The sequence below is a fragment of the Heteronotia binoei genome, chromosome 1 (assembly GCF_032191835.1).
Source record: "Heteronotia binoei isolate CCM8104 ecotype False Entrance Well chromosome 1, APGP_CSIRO_Hbin_v1, whole genome shotgun sequence".
NCBI lineage: Eukaryota > Metazoa > Chordata > Lepidosauria > Squamata > Gekkonidae > Heteronotia > Heteronotia binoei.
The window spans coordinates 241111998-241120406 of NC_083223.1; positions in this window are offsets into that span (position 1 = coordinate 241111998).

Consider the following 8409-nt stretch of genomic DNA (forward strand, 5'->3'; position numbering starts at 1 on the left):
ATAGACTATGTGTGACACTGAAGGTCTTAAATTCATCGTTTGGCATCTTCAGTTAAAGGATCTCAGGTTACAGGCTAATAACTTTCTCTGCTTGAGATCCCAGAGGACTGTTTCCAGGCTGGCAGCACAATCCTGAGGGCTGCTGCAATTGAGACAGCCATCTGCCAATGCAAAAACAGAACCCCTGGTCCATGCCCTTTGGGCATTCCACAGGGGGAAAAACCAACACACACCCCTCCGCAAGGCACAGATGGTAAAGCAAACATGCCAGCACCCGTAGCAATTCTGGCTACAACCATGAATCAGACAACAGCAGCTGATGAAGCTCCTGCGAGTGGTACACACAAGCCCAACCAATTGCTGCCCACCAATCAGGCTCCTCTACTTCATCCCTCCCCCCCCCAAGGAATCAGTGGACAGGGAGGAAAGATCCAGCAACAGGTAACCCCCAACAGAGACATATAACCTGAGCACCCCCCCCAACTGATAGGGGAATGGCACCCTTATGCTGGACAGGTAGGCTTGCCAACCTCCAGGTGGTGCCTGGAGATCTCCTGGGATTGCAACAGATCTCCAGATGGTAGAGATCAATTCACCTGGAGAAAATAGCTGCTTTGGAGGGTGGGATCTAAGGTATTATATCCTGCTGAAGTCCCTCCCCTCCCCAAACCCCACCTTCCCCAAACTTCACCCCCAAAATCTCCAGGTGTTTCCCAAGCCAGACCATCTTCCCCAACAAGCAAGTGATTGGCAGTAAAAGCAAGGGAATAGGACAGCCCAGCTGATGGGCCACCCTGGAGGTCCATCATTTTAGCAAGTATGCCACTCTCCAACCGTTCCACAACCCATGGCAGCAGCTTCCTTGCACCCCCTGTGGGTCCCAGTCCCCTGTACTAGCACTGCCAAATTGCACAGCTTATCAGATGGCAGCATTGCTGTGGGGAAGTGTGGGGCCAGACACCACTACCCTTCGATGCCAGACCAGCCACACACACCTTTCAGATCACCCTCCATATGAGCTGCACAGGAAGAGAAGGAGGAGGAGAGATTGGATTTATATCCCATCCTTCACTCAGAGTCTCAGAGTGGTTTACAATCTCCTTCCCTTCCTCTCCCCACAATAGACAACCTGTGAGGTAGGTGGGACTGAGAGAGAGAGTTCTGAGAGAACTGCTCTTGAGAGAACAGCTCTGAGAGGACTGTGGCTGCCCCAAGGTCACCCAGCTGGCTGCATGTAGAGAAGGGAATTACTGCAGTGCTCCAAGATAAGAGCTCATGCTCTAACCACTACACCAAACAGAGTAGTCAGCAGAGTAAGTGTTTGGGGAGAAAGGATGTGTGGGGTCAGCCTTCAAGGTCTGCCAGAGGTCCAGTGGCATCAGAAAGACCAACAATGGTGATCCTAGCACGGCCATCCCTGAGCCAGAGCCCACCCGCTTGGAAGTGTGAAGGTGCAGCCCTAAGACAAAGTCACAGATGGAGGAGGGAAGAAGTGGGAGAGGGAGGGTTATGGAGCCAGTCTCATCCACTTGCAAACAGACAGGCAGGGACAGAGTTGAAGAACATCTCAGATAACTTGAACAGCAAATCATGAAGAGATCTGATGAAACTGGGTTCTCAACCCTGTCTCTGTCTCATGTGGCACTCATGCCCTTGAGAGCTGCTCCCAGAGGCCATAGGAAGATAGGCTGAGCTGTCCCTTCACAGCATGCATGTGAGTGAAGTGCATTTGCTGGTCAGACAACTGAGTGAGACAGGATGTTCCAGCTGCTGAACTGGAACTAGTGCCTGAGTGAAGAGGCAGGAACTGTGCTGGGCATACTCCCAGGTCTCTCTGTTGAATTACATACATGGATACTAAACAGAAAGCAGTGATGACAAACAGCACAGGTGTTGAGCTGTCCGCAGCTAAGTCTGAGGGCCATCAGCAGAGTCTGCACTTCCACCCCTCTATAAGGGTCTCCATTGGCCAGGGACTCCCCACCTGAGGTGCATGCTGTAACCAACCAAATGACACTTACTGGCATGAGGAAGTGCTCTGCAGCTGCAACTGCTCCAGCTGCTGCTGTTTCATAGGGCCCCAATCCTACAAAGCTATGGCTGCTTGACCAGCTGATCCACAGAGCTCAGTGGGTTAGCTGCCAGGCCCCTCAAGCCACCTGGGGGGAATGGGGCACTCTGGCAAAGGAGTGTGCTAACAGCTCAATACGGGGCTGCTCTGCATCTTAGGCAGTGCTACTTGGTTCTCCTACTGTGGGATATGGTGTGAGGCATGCTGCTGGGTGGGCTGGGCTTTGGTCACCCACATATGCACACGTAAGGTTGCCAACCTCCAGGTGGAGATCTCCTGGAATGATGACCAATTGCCAGACTATAGAGATTCCCCTGGACAAACTGGAGGGTGGAGTTTATGGCAATAATCCCTGCTGAGGCTCTTAACTGAGACACATTGTCTCCTGGCCTGGACTGCACTCTCTCCTTTGGATGTTAGTGCTAAATGCTTCTTCAGTGGTGTTGATTTCTTTGGGATGGTGCCTTGCTTAAAGATAATATAATACACATAAGAAAAATTATTGAGATGAACTTTGCTTTTGTGAGCATTCTGTTGAAGATGACTATATCCATTTCATTTTCAATTCATTTTATTCGATTTATAGCCCGCCCTCCCCACTGAGGCGGGCTGAGGATCCACTGAGGAAGAACTATTTGAAAAGGGTCTCTTATCTAGAAATCCCATGATCCCATGTGGGCTTGGATTCTGTACTTGATTTCATTGTGGACTTTGGACTCTGTATTTGTCTTTATCAGTTAAAACAGATGTGAAGATGACTGTAGTATGCAAAATTGCGATGTTTGTATGCCTTGTATTAAAATTGTGATGTTTGTATGTTTGTATTAAATAGACAAAGTTAGGAAACAGAAAATTATACTCACATACACAAACATTATTGTGAGAACTTTTTTATTATAGGGCTATTAGAACAATTCTTGTATATTTCATGCTCCTGGGTCTGCCCCTCTCCATGCCAGCACAGTGGCTTGTGCCAGCATTGCTCCGCGATATTGCTGTGCTGGTGCCTGGCTGGGAGTGGGACACAGTGCCAACAAGGAGCTCTGCTGGCACAACTGGGGTGTCTCAGAGATACTCTGGTGGAGTGCTTTGTTGGCTCCCGGTGCACCGTGAGTGACTTGTAATACTGAGAGCTAGCTGACCCAATGGCTAGACTGGTATAAGTAGCCTTGCCAGCTCTCAGCTGGGGAAGGAAGGGAGGCTTGGGGGGTGAAGCCTGGGGAAGGAAGGGGAGCCCAGCAGGGATATAATGCCATAGAGTCCGCCCTCCAAAACAACCCTTCTTCAGGTGAACCATTCTATGTGTGAGGAAAAGCCCCCTTTCCGAACATCGTAGTTACCAGCCCGGTTGCCAGGGCACCTGGAGAAGCAACTCACACACGTCTGGCCAGAGAGTGTGGGTAAACCTATCCAGGGGCAAAAGGGACATGCAGTACAAGCAGCCATAACGCCACAAAAAGCACTCTAGACCTGTACAAGAGTGCCTACCAGCAGCACGAACGTCTTCCCGTCATTTCGTGTATCAGCCATGGAGCGGAAGAGACTGCGCCGCCAGGAGCTATCCAGGCGAACAGTTATGAAGTTCTGACCATGGAATCCACCGTGGAGGGCTAACACCACACGTAGCCATCTTCCCGCCAGGCTTGACTCCAGTTCATCCCAGCAGAAGGCTCACGTACACACCAGATGTCACCTTTGGCCTACAAGCAACCTACCCACCCCAGGAGTGGTTAATAGTCCAACTGCCACTTTCTTTGTTTAATGGAACTCTAGACAAAGACTGGTGCCTAGAAAAAGACAGAAGACCATCTTCAGCCACAGCCAAGTTCCTTTGTACATGCTGGGTGTTACCTAGGCCACAATTAGACTCTCTATTGTCCCCCTTTTAGATAAGTTTCCTAATCTTAAAGTGTTCCCCACCCAGTAGTCACTTCTATTATTCTTTCCAACTGTCACTTTGGAGCCGCCCCCTGGTCCGTTTCAACCTGAAAGTTCTCTCAGGTATACAGGATCCAGGCCAGTCCATTGGTCAAGAACAGGCACCCAATTAGGTGCCACCAATGAACTCTCTATTGGCTACTGCAGTAGTCCAGCCCTTATGGTCACTGCAGAGCCTCCCCTTTCTCCTCCCTCATATCTCCCATTCCCTAAGGGCTCAAGAGAGTCCTTATAATCTGTGGATTAGCTACCCACAGGTGTGCTTCTATCAGTATCCCAACTTCTGCTGCATAGATCCATCCCCGATTCCTGATCAGTTTTGGGTCCCTTCTCCCACTTCCTCACTTGTCGCCATTGGAGCCTTCCTTGAAGACTACGATAGGTGAATATCACCCTGTTTGTCTACCCATGTGTTCCCCTATCTCTCTATCTATGTTTTCTAGGACTGAATGTGTGTTTTGATGAGTATTTTATCTTGTATGGAAGCCTATATTTGTCCCAATAAATTATAATTGATTTTACTAAATTAGAGTCCCCATTATCTATGCATTACTTCTCTGGACGTGTATCTTGTATACATAGGTAAAAAGATCCTGAGTGACCCAGGTGCCCACCTGACTATTCCCCAACCTCGTTTTGAGGGCATTTTGGCTTACATACATCATCTGGAGATCAGTTGTAATTCCAGGAAATTCCAGGAGGTTGGCAACCATAAATATACCCTGTGTGTGTGTGTGTGTGTGTTTAATGCAGCTTGTGTAAAAACCTCTGATCATGTCACAACCTCCAGCAGAAGGGCTGTTATACATACCTGTCATGTAATATCTGATTTGACCCTGTGACTATGATCCATGTTTTCAGACACTTTTTCTTCCCACCTTTTGTCCTTAGTATTTATTTCCTGAAAATATTTTATCCCGTGCATGCACAAAGTGACACAACAATAAAACATTCACTCTTCTGAGAAAATTGTACATATTCCAGTTTGACAAAAAAAAAAAAAAAATCACACATGAGGGCTAGTTGTCCCTTGGACAAGGGATAACAACTATGCTCTAGGTGCCATCTGCTCGATATTAATATGCTGGAAATTGTTTTTAATAGCTATTTTATAATTATAATCAGGGCTTTTTTTCTGGGGGAAACATAGTGGAATAGAGTTCTGGAATCTCTTTGTGGAAACAAAATTCTCAAAAAAATGTTTAAAAGCTCATGAAGGGCAACCGTGTGTTTCTCCTTCATTTCTCTCTTGAGAGTTCTGGCACCCTTTTTTCCAGAAAAAAACCCTCTGGTTATAATCACTGTTTTTATTGTTTTTACCATTAAGGGCAGAATAGCAATAAATGGTTATTGTTGTAATAACAACAATTTGTTATTCTGCCCTGAGCCCTGCTGTGAAGGAGAGGCCAGGTTATAAATCTAAATAAATACATAAAGGGCCTAGTCACACATCAAGTGTGAAGGGTGTTGTGGCCACACCCAACTAGCTTTCCACTGTGCAGTCTTCCATACATGGATATTTTTTTAAAAAGCTTGATGGTTCTTTAAATAGGCTGTGTGAAGAGTCCTCTGTAAGCAGGCTCTGTCATCAGCATAATTCCAGACAGACATACACCCCCACCCCCGTGGACAATCTTCCTTTTCCAAAGCAGAAATTTTGGTGCTGGCAAGCCAGCAAAATGTGGCAGTGTTTAGGACCCAGCTTCCCTCAAAATCTTCTCTTTCAGGTCTCTTCAGGGTTATGTCTTAGTGGGAGGTAGCATCCAGGGCTGGCTGGCATGAATGAGAGAGGGAGACAGAAATTCTGGACTCAAAAGCTCAAACTGGAATAGTACTGTGGTATCCAGGCAACAGCCTTGACGCAACCACACACACACACATTAAAAAAAGAGAGAGTCCTTTGACAAAAAATGCACACAGTTTTCAAAGCCAAGACAGACACAGAGTAACCTGGAGGTGGGGAGGAGGGTGTGTGGAAGAGCTGCTAATCTGCATAGATTCAAGTTGGAAAAACAGAGTGAGATGCTGAGGAAGAAATGAAATCACATCCCAAGTGTCAATGGGGGAAGTCCTCCTGTGCCACGCAAAGCCTGGTAAGTTTCATTTATTTTTAACTTCGCCCACAAATTAGGTAGGAAGCCAGAGTTTTGTGGGAAGGCTGCAAGCTCTCGGTCACAGCATATTCACATGATGAGGCTTACTCCAGGGTCCTTACTACCAACCAATGCCAGAAATGCAGAAATCATGTGCATACAGGTAATATCAGTACAGAAGTGTGTTGAGGAGTGGGCTAGCTTTTGTTTTTAAAGCCTGTGATTTCAAGTGCATCTTTGAGAATAAATTACATTTTTAAAAGCAAGGCTTACTTCCACTGAATGTATGGAGAATGGGTGTGTAAGGAAGACTGACGCATCTTCTGATTTTAAAGACAGCTTTTTTCTCAGGACCCATCACTTGTTGTATGAACTGTCAGATGACAGCATGTCTCACCCAAAGATGCAGAAAGGTTGTGTCTGTGTCAAAAGGATAATGGGTACCTAGGTAACAAGGCAAACCCTTGTGCACTCCAGTTGTATTAATCTCTGGATTGAGGAGTGCTCCCTTCTATTAAAAAGCATAACCTCCCCCCTTAACTAGTTGATAGCATACATTAAAATAGCTTGTGAGATATCCTCCAACCCAGAAAATCTGGGAAGGTTGAATTCAGGGAATTTTCTTTCCCCACTTGTGATATGGGTTGCTTTGGGTTGGGACATTCCAGGAGCCCCATGATAATATCAAGCAATTATATGCTTTGCTGAGCTGGATTAGTTGTCTTTAAGACACTCTGGTTTGAACATCCACGCTCTTTGCTCTTCTGTTTTTCCATTGAAAGTCCCCCCTCCGTATTTTGGGTTTGTACCTTCCTTATTTTGAGTCCGTACCTTTCATAAAAATGAAAAGGGAAGCAATTCAGAGGAAGTCTCTGATCTCAGTATAAACCTACCATCATCTCTGTAGTGGAAAATCCCTATAGTCCCGGGGGGGGGGGGGGGCTGAAAGAGGATTGTTCCATGCCTCCCCTAAATTGGCCCAGGAGCATAATGGTAGTCTCTGACAATGTACAAGGAAGCAGGCACAACATGAGGGTGAACTGAAGGACAGTTTTTGTTCCCTGTGTTGTAGTGGGCTGATTGGTTTTCAAGTCACTAACACCCAGAATAGACTGGTACGGCTACACTGACTTTCTCAGTGATCATTAGTCCTTTTCACATTTGAAGAACCTGACTTGTATGTTCTCTTGATGAGTATCAGGAACAGATTAAGGAGTCCTGGGAAATATAATATGATTGAGTATTTTTGCAACAGTAGTGAATCAGATTCTCTTCAGACCACACCTCCTTTTTCACTCCAGGGCACACACAGAGATGCACAGACACCAGATTTGATACTCTGGTGAGGGACAGTTCTCACAACCATTTCAGCATGTGGTGCACGCAGAGGAAAAAACCCCCCAGTTTATCCTGTTGGCTCTCTTCTGAATCGCTTCAGCCTGTGGCAACCGGGTTGTTTGTATCCATTGTCATGCACAATGATCTTGGCATGATACCACACTGTGTTTTTGATTGTCTGCTGAGAAGTGTCACATTATCTGCAGTAAGGCAGAGGCACTCTAACTTTCTATCTGTAGGGAGTCTTTTCCCACCTTGATTTCTCTGCTGCGCAACCCATGCTTGTCACAGACCTTTGGGGATATGCTCTATATGTCACACATCCAGCTCCTGCAGGATGTCAGCCTCCCTGTTGCCACATGTCAGTTGAGTGTACGATAGCTCCAGTGCTGTCCTTTGGCTGTTCGCTGCAAGGAAAGCTCCATTGTAGTGGACAAGAGGCAGGGCCAGTGTCAGCGCTCAGCATACCCTGAGGTGGGGGAGCTGCCGGGACCCAGTGTCTCTGGCAGGGCCCCCCATTGCTGATGTCTCCTGCACACCCAACCAAGTGCCCTGCTACAAGCACTACCCAGTGCCACTGGGAAAAGGGCTACAAGCAGCTGTGAGCATGGGCAGTGGGGCAGCTTGTGAGAGGACAAAGAACAAACAAGCAGATGGGAGGGAGAGAAGGAAGGCAGAAGCAGGGGGTCTGGTGATGGGCAGTGGATGGGGGTACACTGGGAACTCTCTGCACATGGCCCCCCAACTTGAAACCAGCCCTGACAAGAGTCCTTTCAACATTCCTCAGCAATCCTCAGCCCACCTCATGCAGGAATGAGAAGGAGGAGAATGAGACTGGATTTATACCCTACCCTTCACTTGGAGTCTCAGAGCAGTTTACAATCCCCTCCCCTTCTTCTACCACAACAGACACCCTGTGAGGTAGGTGGGGCTGAGAGAGCTCTCAGAGAACTGCTCTTGAGAGAACAG